Raw genomic sequence first — 16,055 nt, 5'->3', positions numbered from 1 at the left:
TTCATGACTAGGTCAAGGTCCTTGATTAAATGCCCTCACAACAATATGCTTCTCTCATGTTCAAAGATTTTATTTCCACTTGTTATTATATTCTTGTTACTGTACTTATTACTTAATGTCTGCCTCCTTGATGAGGCTGTAAATTACCAGAAACTTGCTATCTTGTCACCATTTTTTTCCTCTCTCAAGTGTACCATCTATCGAGCGTAGAGATGCTCAATCAATATGAATAGAAGAATTAATGAGAAAAATAACTTAAAAGTACATGTAAGGCCCTCGAGGATCTTAGAGTCTAGAAATGTCTTCTGAGTCATTTGTACATTGGGAAGTGAGCTATTCAATGATCAATGCTGGTTCACATAGATCTTTCTAGGAGAGAGGGAAATGACTTGATATTCTCACAGAAGCACACTTTCTTCCTCAAGACCACATCCCATAAAATATAGGAACATTTCAACATCTACTCAATCTAATGTCACTCTTCCGCTAACAACATGAGACCTCCATCAAATGGAAGTTCCTAAACCAAACCAAACCTCTGGGGTCCCAATGGCAATTTTGTTCCTTACTGTGATTTCTGGAGACTCCATCAATCAAGCCCTTCGCTGCATAACACACTGAGATAACACTCCCTTCATACCATCCCTGTTTCCAGACACATTCTTCATGACCACTGCCAGCAGCCGGCTCATTTCTCATTTCAGACACTCCTCCACTTTCCCGTGGGGACAGCAAGCACAGGGCCTATCCCCCGCCATCTGACAGCAATTTAAATGAAATCTCAGTCTCAGTTGCTGGTTGTATTATGGAGGGAAGCCGTCATCGAAGAACACAGCAGAACTTAGAGCAGGCATGTGTCAGAGAGCATGGACGGTATGGCGCTTCAGACGCAAAAGCATAAGCAAAACGCCTTTATGTGAAGGCAAAACAACATGTGACATTGACTGTAAAGGAAGGCAATTTTTTAAAGCCAAATATGTTTCAGCTAAACATAACATTCAAATTTTTGAAAACCAAGCCACATTAAGATGTTTTCTCTCTTTTCTCTCCTCTATGGAATTTAGTCAATTCCTGTGGCTTTAAGATCTGGACAGAGAGCTGGTAAGGTGCCATCTGCGAGGGGGAATATGTTGTTTAAAGGGCAGTTGCCTCTGTCAGTTGTAGGTGAGTCATCTGTCATTTGGGTTATTTGCAAATAAAAATAAGCCTACTTTTTCTTTTTTAAGATTTTATTTATTTATTTTGAGGGGGTGGGGAAGAGGGAAAGGGGAAGCAGACTCCCTGCGGAGCAGGGAGCCCGATGTGGGGGGTCAATACCAGGACCCTGAGATTATGACCTGAGTCGAAGGCAGAGGCTTAAACGACTGAGCCACCCAGGCACTCCTCCCCTTTCTTTTAAATTATTAGCATGATTAAAATGAGTACATCATCACATCCACTTGGGGAGGGGGGTCTTTTCAGCACCTTTTATTTAGTTTCCCACTGTCTCATAATCAATAAAAACCATTTGTAAAAAAGATTTTATTCATTTATTTGACAGAGAAGAGAGACAGCCAGGGAAGGAACACGAGCAGAGGGAGGGGGAATGGGAGAAGCAGGCTTCCCGCTGAGCAGGGAGCCAGATGTGGGGCTCAATCCCAGTCATGACCCGAGCTGAAGGCAGACGCCCAATGACTGAACCACCCAGGTACTCCAATAAAAGCCATTTTAATATTTACCTTCTCCAAGTAAGTAAGATAAGCCAAACATAAGGTCAGGGGGAGCTAAAGGTGGTGGGTCGGCATGGCAGGTACCCTGTAGCACCTTCCCAGTTGGGGGTCCTCCACTCACCCTGGAGGGCCAGTGGGGAGCATTTCCACCTGGACCCAGCTGGAAGAACCTGGCACACTTCTCGCTCCTACAAACTGGGGCTCTCCAAGGTGGCTCCCTTACTTTCTCCACAGCACTGAGAATGCTCAAGAATGCAAGGCACGCTCACATTTCAATGTGACTGCCGGAGCACATTCCAGGCTGAGCTATAAATCACGCCCTGGCACTTCACTGTTGTTAAATGTCCCAGAATATCTTCCTGCCCCTTAATTCAGATTAGCTAGAGATGAGCGTCGTGACAACGCCTTACAAGCGCCTCTCCTTCCACGGCCACATGGTGGGCACGAGGAACAGTGCTCTGCACTCAATGATTACCAGCCAAACAGAAAAGACCTGAGACTTCAATGGGGGAATGTTTTTCATTTTAACAGAAAATTTCCGTTCTGCCCATTATCCCTGAGAGAGCTAGATGTGTGAGTGTGGGCATTCACGGCTCCACATCTGCAGAAATCATGTGTACATTCCATATTGCTTATGTTCTCTTGTCTCCAGGCCGATTTCTTTTATTAGCTCATAAAACCCCGAGCCTACGTTCACTTCTCTTGCTTTATATACCACAAGGTCTCTGCAGGTAGGCTGGCCTTGGATTTATCCTCTTGATTTATCACTTTTTCTTCAAAATGAGAGAATGTAAAAATGTGCACAGAAGAAGACAGACATTCTTAAAAGGTTGCCAAGATAAATCCAAGTCATGTTTACAGTCGCCTCCCAAAGATAGCGTGGACACGGACAATGCAGTGGCCACTCATTCAGTTATCCAACGAATGTGAATTGGACACACTCTGTGCAACACACCATTCCAGATGTTAGGAAGAAGGCAGAAAATGAAAGATAAGTTCTATCCTGGTGCAAAGATACCAACACATAGAAAAATACTTGATGTGGCAATACTATAAAGAAAAAAATAAAGTCAGGAAAAGTGGCAAGTGCTTGGGAGGGTAGGGTGGGGAATGGGGGACAGAAAAAGTCCATCTAAGGACCATTGAGCAGATACCTGAAGGAAGATGAGGAAGTATGTCACATGGAGATCCAAAAGAGCTTTCCATAGAGAGAATCCAGTTGCCAAGGGCCTGGGGTATGAGTATAGAAGAAAAAGAAGGTCAGGATGAGAAAGCACAGGGGGAGGGAGAGTGGCAGGTGATGAGGTGTGGAAGAAGCCTCATGACCTGATCATGCTTGGCCTCAAAGGCCACTAGGAAGATGCAGCAATGCCACGGAGTCAGGAGACATGGGTGAGACAATATGTAACTTAGGCTTAAAAGAAATTCTCTAGCTGCTGTGTTGAGAGTGGACAATAGAGGGTCAAGGGCAGAAGCAAGGAGACCTGGTGGGAGGCTTCTGGAATCATCCAGCCACTATGGAGATGAGGGGAACCTGATAAAGGTGGTCCAGCTGGGTGTGCTCATGGTGTGGTTCTGGCTGTATCACAAGGCAGAGCTCACGGTGGTGTTATAAGCCAGTTACCCGTTACTCAGGAGTGCTTAGGCAGAATGCAATCAACAGCTGAGACATTTTGTTAAATACTTCTATGAATTATTCATTACAAATAATAATTCATTTAAAATCAAACTTGTTTCCCCCCAAATGGCACAGGACTCCCTCTTATTTTAAGCAACACATAAATATCATCTTTATTTCTGCCTGAGAATTACCAAATTCACATTTGAAAAAAAAATCCATCCAACAAGTCTTTCTGAGGGCTGGATACATATCAGGCACTTTCTTAGGCACCAGGGTGACAGTAGCGCCTAAAATAGACAATATCTCTGTCTGTGTCCCATCCATGCTCCTGGATTATTTTACAGCATCGGCAGTAATGAAGTGCTTACTTGTACCAAAGCCCTGCTACATTATCTTACTGCACTCTTAGAAGAACTCAATTATCATCTGCATTTTCTAGCCAAGGAAACTATAACACAGGGAGGTTGAATATGCTGCCCAAGGTCACACAGCTAGGAAGTGGTGAGGCCAGAATTCAAAACACTAGAACGAGAACTCTCAGCTTTTGCATATTCCTGTATCTCAGGTAGACTCTAGAACATGAGTCCCAAGAGACTTTCACTGTTCCTTGATCATTTGGGGCAGGGCACTTGACTTGTCTTAGCTTCAATTTTCATATCTACAAAATGAAGTGTATTAAACTAAATAATCTCTAAGGTCCCTTCAGGTCTAAAACTTCTAGCGATCTTGCTCCAAAACCCAGTGCTCTCAGAGCTACATAGCCTAACTGTAAGAAGAACACAAAGCGAAAGCTCACGTGCCATACAGTATAATTTCTCAAGGGTGGCTTTTGCATAAAATAAAGTAAAGCACTGGGGCGCCTGGGTGGCTCAGTGGGTTAGGGCCTCTGCCTTTGGCTCAGGTCATGATCCCAGGGTCCTGGGATCGAGCCCTTCATCGGGCTCTCTGCTCAGCAGGGAGCCTGCTTCCCCTCTCTGTCTCTGTGTGCCTCTCTGCCTACTTGTGATCTGTCAAATAAATAAATAAAATCTTAAAAAAAATAAAATAAAGTAAAGCACTTCCCCAGATGACCCTTTATGTTGATCAGCTAAAAGAAAATAAGTAATTTTCAAGGATCCTCTAAGGGAGAAAAGTCTTAGTAGCAGTGGAATCTATAGCAAAATTTTTTTCTTTTAAAACCAACCAACAATCTGGAATTATTGCCTTATAGGAAGGAGGAAAACCAACTGCAGGTACAGCTAAGACACATCTTCCCTGTGCCTGGTTAATTTGTAAGAAAATCAAGAGTAATCCCACTTGTCTGCTGACAAAAAGTCTTAAGTCTTACTTCCCGCAGTGTCCTTGTGCCTGACACAGGGTAAAGTTCAACAAATACCAGTTGACTGAGTTAGTCTTGAGTGATTTAATGACTGCACTCAAGAATGAACAGATGAGGGGTGCCTGGGTGGCTCAGTGAGTTAAAGCCTCTGCCTTTACCTCAGGTCATGATCCCGGGGTCCTGGGATTGAGCCCCGCATCGGGCTCTCTGCTCCGTGGGGAGCCTGCTTCCTGCCTTCTCTCTCTCTGCTTGCTTCTCTGCCTACTTGTGATTTCTCTCTCTCTCTGCCAAATAAATAAAATCTTTAAAAAAAAATGAACAGATGAACTCATTAATTCAACAGTGATAAATGATAGAATTTATAGATAGAATTTATTGATAGAATTTATATAGATCTGGCCAGCAAATGCACCACTTTCCTTTGCCAAATAAAGGTGAAGAAAATAGTTTAGATTGATTTTAGTCTTTAGTAAAAGATTCCAATTTTGTAAATTGGTATTTTGAGGTGTGTGGGGAGTAAAAGAAATTCATTTATAGAACTATAAGAGGAAAAACCAGTCTGCTCAGGTAAAAACCAAAATAAACACCTTCAGTTTCCTGCATGACTTCTACAGAGTTAATCCCAAGCTGCAGTTTGATGGCTGAAGATAAAGCCATGGTTCAATTTCAAATGCTTCACCATCAATACTAACCATGAATGCTGTTTGCAGAGAAACCACCTGCTCATATGGGGTCAACCCTGCCCATAAAACAACCTACACATAGCCGTGTTCAACTAGACAGCAGGGTAGAGGAAGTCACACAAACCGTGAGATTTCTCCTGGACCCTTCATTCTTTTTTTTTTTTTTTAATATTTTATGTATTTATTTGACAGAGAGAAATCACAAGTAGATGGAGAGGCAGGCAGAGAGAGAGAGGGAAGCAGGCTCCCTGCTGAGCAGAGAGCCCGATGCGGGACTCGATCCCAGGACCCTGAGATCATGACCTGAGCCGAAGGCAGCGGCTTAACCCACTGAGCCACCCAGGCGCCCCTGGACCCTTCATCCTTCAGGCATTTTTCAGAAGTTACCCAAGAACGTAAGTTATCAATCAGATGATATAAAAAGTTTATGCACAGTCAACATCAAGGGAGAAAGTCAACATAGTACCTTTTCTTCACAGAGACTGAGCATCAGACACAACTGAGAAAATAAGAAGGAAGAAAAATAGCTTCTGCTATTAAAACCTGGAATATATAACCAGATCAAAGAGGAAGCTTGATGCAATTATGGGAGTAATTTGGGGGAAAACTCAATTAGCTGGGAACGGAAGCCCGGATGGAACTTCCTAACCAAGACTATTTACATAATTTTCAGGTGGACAGACCTAGGCTAGATTTTAGATTAAAAAAAAAATCATGAGCATGTATGAACAATTACTTTCTAGTGACTTTTTACCGCAAATAATCTCAGTCAAAATAGAGCTACTGATAAACTGCAAAATTTTAAAGACAGTTGAGATGTAAACTTTGTCAACAACACAAACTTATTCTTTGAATTCTCAACTATAGTTTCCCTCCCTCTGTTCCTCTGTCGCTCTGTTCCTCCGTTCCTTCCTTCCTTCCCTCATTCCCTCCTCTTTTTTCTTTCCTCCCTCTCTTCCTCTTTATTTTCCTTTTTAGCCATGGGTGACTCAGAAGGAATATGCTTCTGGGTAAATACATTTAAAAGTCACATATACTCTTACTTAAATGACGCACACATGATGGAGACAAAATAACTCTTCTTCTCCAATTCTCACAGCCTGTTCAGATCTGCATTTGATAACAGTATGGTTTTTCCCTATTTGCTTTTCTTTGGTGTCCATGAATGGAAGCAGAACAACAACAATAGCAAAAAAGGCACAGGAATCTGAACCACAAAAATAGTAATTTAACATTATTCATACTAACATCAAAATGGCAAGGGTCCACAGGCACTTTTTTGTATTTACCTTCCTGCTTGCTCTGTAGTGTGAGATGGTCTTTGTAACTAGAAAATATTGGACATCAAATGTGCCCCTCAATGAAGAATCATGTTAAAATCATGGAGAATCATCTTAAACTATGACCCATTTGTCTTATGCATTAATAGGCAACAGCTGAAAAAATAAGACATATCCTTCACTAAGTGAATAGATAAACTGTACTACATCCATACAGTGAAATATAATTCCAGTGATAAGAACGTAGGAAGTTCTCAAGCCACAAAAAAGACATGGAGGAAACTTAAATTCATATTACTAAGTGAAAGAAGCCAGTCTGAAAAGGTTACATACTGTATGACATTTTGGAAAAGGCAAAACTATAGAGACAGTAAAAAGATCAGTGATTGCCAGGGGCACAGAGGATTTTCAGGGCAGTGAAACTATTCTGTAAGATGCTAGAATGATGGATATTTGTTATCACACCTTTGTCAAAAGCTACAGAATAGAGCTCGAGTAACGTCTAATATGAACTATGGACTTTGGGTCGTGGTCATGTGTCAGTGTAGGTTCATTGATGATAAAAGAAGTACTGGTCTGGTAAGATGTTGATGCTGGGGGGCACCTGGGTGGCTCAATGGGTTAAAGCCTCGGCTTTCGGGTCAGGTCATGATCCCAGGGTCCTGGGATCGAGCCCTGCATAGGGCTCTCTGCTCAGCAGGGAGCCTGCTTCCCCCCTCTCTCTGCCTGCCTCTCTGCCTACTTGTGATCTCTGTCAAATAAATAATAAACAAAATATTTTTTAAAAATTAAATTAAAATTAAAATTAAAAAAGATGTTGATGGTGGGAGAGGGCTCTGCATGTGCAGGGTGGGTGGGTGTACGGAAATTCTCTGCACTCTCTCCTCAATTTTGCTGAGAGTCTAAAACTGCTTTAAACAATAAAGATTATTTAAAAGAAAAAAATTGCAAAGTAAAACAAACAAAAAATACAACACTTATGTCTGTAAAAAGCTGCCACAGGCTAACTTTTATATCTCTATCTATACGTTTAACTAGGTCTAAATACCCGGAAGGGGACTACACAGATAACCAGGATCATACCCGAGGAGACACATGGAACCAGGACATGGGGCTGTTAGTTCTGTTACTGTTGTTTGATTTTTTTAAAAAATCATGGAAATGTGTGCACTATTACTTGTGTATTAAAAATAAAAGTGTTGGGGCGCCTGGGTGGCTCAGTGGGTTGCAGCCTCTGCCTCCGGCTCAGGTCATGGTCCCAGGGTCCTGGGATCGAGCCTCGCATCGAGATGTCTGCTCAGCAGACATCTGTCTGTCAAATAAATAAAATCTTAAAGAAAAAAAAAAACCTGTTTTCCTTTTTAAAATACTCACTTCATATTTTATGTTAAAGAGGTCCAAAGTAAGATAAATATCATGACATTCTATCCCTAAATACTTCAGAATTCATCTCTAACAAAAACATTTTTCTACCCTAAAACTATTTTTTCTAATAACAGAAGAAGCAGAAAAGATCTTCTACTAAAATACTGGGGTGACTCAATTAATCTATTTCTTTTTTAAAAGATTTATTTATTTGAGAGAGATTTAGAGTGCACAGGTGCAAACAACTGTGCCTGAGCAGGGGCGTGGAGGGCAAGCAGAGGGAATGCATCTCAAGCAGACTCCCCACTGAGCACAAGCCCAAGGTAGGACTCCATCTCATGACCCTGAGATCATGATCACAGCAGAAATCAAGAGTCTGACACTCAATTGATTGAGCCACCCAGGCATGCCTCAATTATCTATTTCAAAAAGCTAAGGTGATATCAAAGAAAAACCTAAATCCAAGTGTTGAGAATTGATGTAATGGTTATTGCAAGGTTTTCCTAAAAACATTATCATCATTATTCCAGCCCCTTACTTCTATACAACATTTCACATTCTGTCCTTTAAAACACTAGCAACCTCACATACCCATAGGCCAAAATTAATTAAATTTGTTATATTTTTTAAAATTTTGGTCATTTGAATTACAAAGGGAATACAATACAAAAGATCTATCAGAGTGAATCAAATGTCTTTTCTTTTATTTATTTATTTGATAGAGATCACAAGTAGACAGAGAGGCAGGCGGGGGGGGGGGGTGGGGGAAGCAGGCTCCCTGCTGAGCAGAGAGCCCAGTGTGGGGCTAGATCCCAGGACCCTGGGACCATGACCCGAGCCAAAGGCAGGGGCTTTAACCCACTGAGCCACCCAGGTGCCCCCAGATCAACTGTCTTAATCAAGAAATCCTAATTTAGAATTCTCAGCATCCCCAAGAAATATGTGGACAAAATTCAGGGCATCCGTGAACTTGGATGGAAAAAAAAGTACATCTTTAGTTTCATTAATAACTGGAATCTAGCATTTTCTTCCAGTATAAATGAAGGTCATAGATCTCAGAAGCATTAACAGACCCGTGACATTGTCACCATAGAAATCACTATATTTTCACACCACAGAGTGGTTGGAGCAGGTATTTCAAAATATCTTGTAGATGGTGTATTAACTACTAGACTTGTTGCCAAATCTTGTAACTTAAAGCATTAATTAAGAAGCACATGTGTAACTATTAACCACAAATTTGTAATTTAAATATTTTGATAACTGCATTTCAATATAACTGAGTTTTGTTGTCATCTTACATATGTATTTAATTTTAGGCACAAAGAGATGGCCTTCTAAGGGGAAGGGGGTTCATAGGTTTCCCAAGATGCCAAAGGTTAAGAACCCAGGAACTGAAGCTCCCCTTCTCATAATTCCATCTTCCGAAAAGCCATTGTCCACAATGCAGTGCACGCTTCTCCACACTTATTCCTTTACGTAGCCAAATCTATAAAAACATCTAGGAATATAATTTATATTTTATGTGCTCTGTCATTGTGTTTTACACTTAAATTTTAAAATATATTTACAAGTCTCTATAGAGTTTGGATATTCATGCTGTTTCCAGCTTTCAGCTATTATAAAAAAAAAAGTAATAAAACTCCTTGTATATGTCTCTTCATAGACTTCATAGATCTTCACTTTTAAGAAATTTCATGATAACTTCTATTTATGATCACTTGTGCCAAAAAGAGATATTCATAAATTTAACCACAAAGTCATTTTTGTATTATGAAATCAACAGAATAATAGCTAGTCTTGTCTTTTTTCTTTTCTTTTCTTTGCTTTTCTCTTAAAGATTTTATTTATTTAGTTGACAAAGAGAGACAGAGAGAGGTGGGGGGGAACACAAGCAGGGAGAGTGGGAGAGGGAGAACCAGGCTTCCTGCTGAGCAGGGAGAGTGATGCAGGGCTCAATCCCAGGACCCTGGGATCATGACCGAAGGCAAATGCTTAACCAACTGAGCCACCCAGGCATCCCAGCTAGTATTTTCGTACTTACTCTGGGCCAGGTCCTAAATGCTTTGCATGAACTAACCCATTTCAATCCTTACAACCCTAAGGTGAGGCACTGTTTCAATTTCAGTTTACAGGTGAGGAAACTGAGGTACAGAGCAGTGTTCAGTCTCTAAGCTCCCAAAGTGTGTGATTCTTATGACAAATTCAAACAGGCAGGTGTTCTCAGAGCATGAGAAGCCTCATTTAATATGGGCTCCATCAACGTCACTTTGAAGGGAGTAGTAGAGAATGACTGACACTTTGTTACATCAATTACCTTCTGAGAGTGTGTCCTGAAGCTCCTTAGAATTTCATTGTCATTGTACATTTCAAGAGGTAGATCAAAGAGTAAAGATCACAGTGATTATTACAACCCACCACCTAATCCATTGGGGGCAAAGGCTAGATGGAATGTGTCTAGTGTCAATTTTGAGCTCCTTTGCCATTAGAAATGGTAGCACCATCTTGGATGCAACAGAGGGTCTCCACTACATTGGACCCAAGCAATATCACAGGCAGTGACAGCAGATAATAAATCCAAAATAGAACACATGCCAACAAGTTAAATACAAGCATACATTCATGAAGACCCAATCTCGGTGCAGACCTGGTCTCCTCGGTGATAAGAGCCTTATTAAACTCTCTCATGTAATTCATCAAGGCCCCATACTGGCCAGGGCAAGGCTAATCTCTCTCCCCAGTTAGCAAGTTCCAGACAGGCTGAAAGAAAGCAAACCTCAGACATGGTATCTTTTTTAATGACCTGGACTCTGCTGAGCACAGATTTAAAAAATAAAACAAAACAAAACAAAACTCCCTGCTGCTGTTCCATGTCTACCTTAACATATCCAAGCAATGAAACATCACTTGGGTTAATCGAGACAAGAAAGTTCTGTCCCCTTCCTCTACCCATTTTTGAGCTTCGAGCATCCACACTGATAGGGTAAATCATCAGAAAGCACAAGTAACAAAAATGTCATAAAGCTCAAAGGTGGTTTGCCAGTAAGAGGAGCTGAATATCCCTTACGCCATCTACTACCAGAAGCCACAGAGCCAAATGCCTCATCTTCTTCCCAGACTGGAGGTGGTGTGGGGAGGCTGTGGCATCCAACCATCCTGGGTTGGATCTACAATAAGCTGGGACTTTCAGCAAACTGCTTAACTCTCTGAGGCTCAGTTTCTTCGTCACCTAGGGTGACAGGCAGTTGTGTGGATTACATAGATCTTACCTCATGCTAGTCATGGTTCAGCCATAAGAAGTGCCTTCAGCAGGGAAGGGATGCCCTACTGCTGGCTCTAACTCTACCTGCCCCATCTCCACCAGTCACATGAGGGGCCTGGGCCCCCCAGAGGTGACAGGAGGAGCTCTTCCCAAAGAGGCGGTAGAAGCAAATGTCCCATATGAAGTCATGGACTTAGCAAGGGACCACTAATACAGCTGAAAGAGAAATGGCCCAGGGCAACCTGAGAACAATCTCTACTCTGAGTTTCTGAACCAGACTCATCGGGTCTGAACTGAATTTCCACCTCTCACTTCCAGAAGGGGTACAGACCTATTCATGGGCTTAAAAATATTTGTACCACTTCAGTCAGGAATTTCGTATTTTATCCATTTTATCCTCCGGATATAAGATTACACAGATATTCTTAAATTCCTGCCAGTATTATTTATAATAGTGAAAAGTTATAATTTATCTAAATATCCAACGAAGGATTGGTTTAAAAAAATTGGTGCATTCGTTTGACAAAGTACTGTGTGGTTATTAACAATAACGCTCTTAAAGAATATTTTAGGATGTGGTGACACGATCTCAATGCAGTTAAGTGAAAATGTCAGGAATAAATTAGTATGTGTTACAATCCCAATTTTTAAAAATTTGTGCTTATACAAACTTAAGTATACATGCTATTTAGGGATACATATGTGTAGCAAGTTTATAGACAGGCAAGGCAACAACCAACACAACTCTGCAGAGCAAGGCGTTCTGCTTTGCCATTAAGGGCACATTTCCTCAGTTGCACTGGTAGCTACATTTTGTATTAACCTCGCTGCCACTTTGTATGTCTGCAACATTCATAATGAAAAATTTTAAAGTGTGTGTATAATGCCAAGGAGGTAATACATCAAAATGTAGCTACTGCTTTGAGGTGGGGTTATTAATGACCTCTCTTATGTCCAGATTTTCTACAAGGACTATGTGTTTCTTTTCATCTTTTACACTGTTTTTATCACTGGAAACCATTTTTATGCCCACCTCAGAACTCATTTGTTTTTTAAGAGAGGATGCTTGGTGCTGAGCAATGCCCTCCATCAGGGGCCACACCTGGCTCTTCCAACATCCTGTTTCCCGGGACACCACAAACCCTGGCTTTCCACTGAGGCATCGCTCCCCCGTTAGAACTTAAACCAGTAAAGTGCTGTGGGGGAAGCCATGTCCCTGAAACCATCCCACTCGCATCCTCTGACGTGAGAAGAGATTTGTAGGCGGCTGCTAGGAGCATCCTCCTCTCTGCAATTTGTTCTCAAAAATATAGGTTTGACTTTTTTTTTTTTTTTTTTTTTTTGGTCCTGGAATATTTTGCATTCTATCCTGCCAGGAAGCTGGGGGCTCAGCCAGTGGCTTGGGTAAAGTGGTGGAAAAAAATCAGAGAACGATTATAGCGTCAACCAGCATGGACATTCCATCATCATTTATTTTTCACCAAGTGCTGGGGTGGAGGGTGGGAGACTAATTCTTTGGAGATACATCACCATGCCTGAAGACCCTTCCAATTCCCATTTTATTTTATTTTATTTTATTTTATTTTTAACGATTTTATTTATTTATTTGACAGAGAGAAATCACAAGTAGATGGAGAGGCAGGCAGAGAGAGAGAGGGAAGCAGGCTCTCTGCTCGGCAGAGAGCCCGATGCGGGACTCGATCCCAGGACTCTGAGATCATGACCTGAGCCGAAGGCAGCGGCTTAACCCACTGAGCCACCCAGGCGCCCCTCCAATTCCCATTTTAAAATGGGAACTCTTAACATGGGTCTTGGCTGAGCTCCCTGGGGCCCATGAAATCACACATCAATCTTGTAAAATTTCTGGAGCCCAGATTCCCAAAGGACTCCATGACCTCCCTAAATGATGGGAGATCCCTGTCTGTAAGAATAAGTTCTTTTCTTAGCTTTTGCCCTTCTATTTAGTCTCTAAGTCCAAGTTTAGTAGGAGGTTAGAAGGAAAACTCTCTTCCAGGAACCTACCAAAATCTAGTCATCTGAGGCTTTGAACTAAAGCAAGATGTCAGTAGGAATGTTTGGTGTTATCGTCACCCAAACACCCTGTGGGACTCTATACATACTTTTTAATCAAGGGGGGAAGACTTTGTCAGTGTTAACATCTCCCAACTCTATGTCACAAATACATTTCTTTAAAAGGGCTGGATGTGTTAAATTCTACTACAGATTAGGAGGGCTTACTGTTTTTCTGTTTTTAAAAATGAATCAAACAATCAGTACATACCAAGAGCTCAGTGTGCATGTAGCACTGGGCTAGAACACAGTGGAAACTTGACCGTGATCCCCAAAGGACCCCATCCCTTCATCTAGTAACTTCTTGTTGAAAATACACATCTGATGACTATCTTTCCACTTATTAAGTAGAATCAAATTGAGAGTTACTAATATTACTTTCCCAAGCCCTCACATCCTCCCGTATGAGTCATCTGTCGGAACCCACTTTCTTTTCAGATACTTTCCACAACACATAGAAACAGGGTCAAGCTACTCTTCAGTATGGTGAAGAATGCTGCTGGCCAGTTAAGGGACTGTGACTACTGGATATCACTGTTTTAAAGCATCTCCAAGCAGCCTACAAAGGCTATTTATTAGAACAATTCAGCTACTTATTTAGACACTGTTGCCTTCATGGCAAAACATCTTCTCATGAGTGGTTCCACCCACCGCTTCACTCAATGCAATGTACCTCCACTGAGTGCTGGTTAGGTGGGAGGCACTGAACATCAGTACCACTTCTTCTGAGGCCCTGGCTGGATCTGTCACACATCCTGTCATTTCCATATGACAGGGATTGTCAGTGAGCTGGAACACAGCAGTCTAGGATCTTTCTAACTTTTACAGTTACTATAATACCATGTGACAATTTTTGGAGGAAACTGCTGAGGCTCTAGAATCTGTCTCCCAAGATTCAGAAAAGAATGCCAGACAAATTAGAAAGGAGTTTGGTCATAGCTGAAGCATCTGGCCATCCCTAAGCATAAAGGTAAATTTCTTTTCTATACAAGTCACTCTATTGTGACAAAACATGATGAGATGATTAAAAACGAAAGAGAGATATCCTCTGTAGCCGCACCAAGAGAAAAGAAGTCAGACAGTTAATTATATGAGACTTCAGTGATCTTAAGAGAAGGCAAGGTTACTGATGCCAATCAGCAAAAAAAAAAAAAAAAAAAAAAAAAATCACAATTCATAATTGCAAATAATCCTTTCATATAAGAGGGGTTCATGGTTTTTGATTTTAAAAAATAGCTTCTAAAGATATGTTTTCCTGAAAAAATAAATATAATAAATATAATACAGTTGAAGAAATATGTTTGATGACATGTGATCTTAGATTAAATTCTTGCCTAAATCACTACATCTCCCTGGGCTTCTACTCTTCATTTTCAAAAGTGAGAGGACAGAACTATATAATGGCTAAGAGCTCTTTCAATTCAGAAAGTCAATGATCCCAATAATTACCAAAAAATTAAAAACATTCAAACATGCAAAAAAACTTGCTGCTATAGGAAGTTTCATAGACTTCACCTGTCAATAATAAAACATTCAGCAAGTAAAGTAAAACCCAGAAGAACATCATTTTTTTGTCCTGTTACTATGGTATCCAAGTAAACTGGTCCAACGCCATCAATCTGATGGTCTAAAGACTGGAACAAACACCATATGGTGAAAAAAAGATGTCCAAGTACATTAATTAGATGCCAGCTCAGGATCACTCCATCATGGAAATTTGCATCACACAAAATTCTGCAATAATTAAAAATAACTAAAAGCATTGTTTGGACTGGTAAATAAATGTTATTGGATGAGACCCCCATGATCCATGTTCAACAAAGTTTCCGACTTTCACAGTGGTTTTAGAGGACTTGATCTTAAACATCTCCCCCTCCCCAACAAATGAGGAAACTGAGGCCAAGCTTGCACTATTGGTTACAGGCAGAGCCAGGACCATGACTCAGCCCTTAAGTCTCAGCACAGAAGCTTTCTCATCTCACAACAATGGCGTCCATGGTTTCTATGGAGGAGAAAGACTGGGGTCTAAAGCTGGATGGATCCACCATGCACAATGAGTGCACTCCAAGGAAGTATATGTGATGAATGGATGTGGGGAGCCCTAGAGGACCTGAACACCCACCCACCAGCCCTTCGGTAATGAGTGCAGCAGAAGCCAAGGTTGGCTTACCAGCTGGGAGGATCAAAGACGCCATACAAAGAAAGCTGCAAAAATTAAGCACCCAGCACACAGTCCCCCAAATTCAAGAAACCTCTTAACCTCTTTTAGCACCAGCACTCGACTACCATGTCATTAAATATCTTTAGTAAACTTCAGCACTCGACTACCATGCCATTAAAAATCTTTAGTAAACTTCTGCTTTTAAGGAAAAATACAACAAGGCTCACATTTTGTAGGTGCTTAAGTCTGTACCAGGCAATGAGCTCAGTAGTCTCACTTTTACTGTTTTATTTGACCCTCACAATAATCCTGCCGGGTGAAGCCTTTTCATCTCTATTCTCCAGATGAGAAAATAGAGACAAGGAAAGGTGTCACATTAATGGGAAGAGTAGACTCTTGATTCAAATGAAGATCTGCTAAATCCAAAGTCACTCACTCTGCCACGCTGCTGGAGACTTCTCTCAGCTTTTGGGTACCAGCTGCCCAAGTTGGGCTGACTCATTAACTTCTCTGAAAGGGGGACAAACATCTGGCCATCTTCTGGAACCGGCCTCTAAAACTGCATGGTGACATTCATCTAGATTCT

The 16,055-nt window shown here is 41.3% G+C and overlaps 1 protein-coding gene across 3 annotated transcripts in view; it reads right to left on the bottom strand.

Annotated features, from left to right (window-relative positions):
- The window catches only part of ARHGEF3 (Rho guanine nucleotide exchange factor 3), a 315,913-nt gene that overhangs the window by 132,107 nt on the left and 167,751 nt on the right, over window positions 1-16,055 (bottom strand). The gene's annotated exons all lie outside the window — the stretch shown is intronic.

The sequence above is a fragment of the Mustela putorius genome, unplaced genomic scaffold (genome assembly GCF_011764305.1).
Source record: "Mustela putorius furo isolate JIRA1106 unplaced genomic scaffold, ASM1176430v1.1 tig00000095_pilon_pilon_pilon, whole genome shotgun sequence".
In the NCBI taxonomy this organism is placed as follows: Eukaryota; Metazoa; Chordata; class Mammalia; order Carnivora; family Mustelidae; genus Mustela; species Mustela putorius.
Note: the sequence above shows the minus strand (reverse complement) of the source record. Positions and strands in the feature narration are given on the sequence as shown.